The sequence below is a fragment of the Ctenocephalides felis genome, unplaced genomic scaffold (genome assembly GCF_003426905.1).
Source record: "Ctenocephalides felis isolate EL2017-DRISC unplaced genomic scaffold, ASM342690v1 CF-g0.4_SCAFFOLD_03573, whole genome shotgun sequence".
NCBI lineage: Eukaryota > Metazoa > Arthropoda > Insecta > Siphonaptera > Pulicidae > Ctenocephalides > Ctenocephalides felis.
In genome coordinates, this window is record NW_020539727.1 from 4,919,550 (window position 1) to 4,919,971 (window position 422).

The window sequence follows — 422 nt, forward strand, 5'->3', positions numbered from 1 at the left end:
TTAATTTGGTTTTCTATGGCTCAGGCTATCTGATTTACTTGTTATTCCATGATTCCTAAAATGCCCTACTATAATTGTCAATACAAAGAGAATTTGTGTTCATATTTATATCACCCGTCGTCGAAGCCATTTGTTAATATGTCATTAATACAAACATTAAACGTTGCATGTGTTTTATAAGAATATTTTAGTGAATTCATTTTTGTCGTGAGTGACAACAAAAAAAGATGTGTGCTATATTCGTACATACGTATTCTAATTTGTCGTTTTTATTCTGTTCTAGATTGTTTATAACAAGACAAAAGTGAGTTCGAATTAAACATGCGTCGCGTTTATGAAGCATCGAAGACGGTACATATATTTGTGAAAAAGGTTTTGTTAGGTAAAGCTAGGTCATTGAAGGTGCAAGTTTAGCAGCGAAG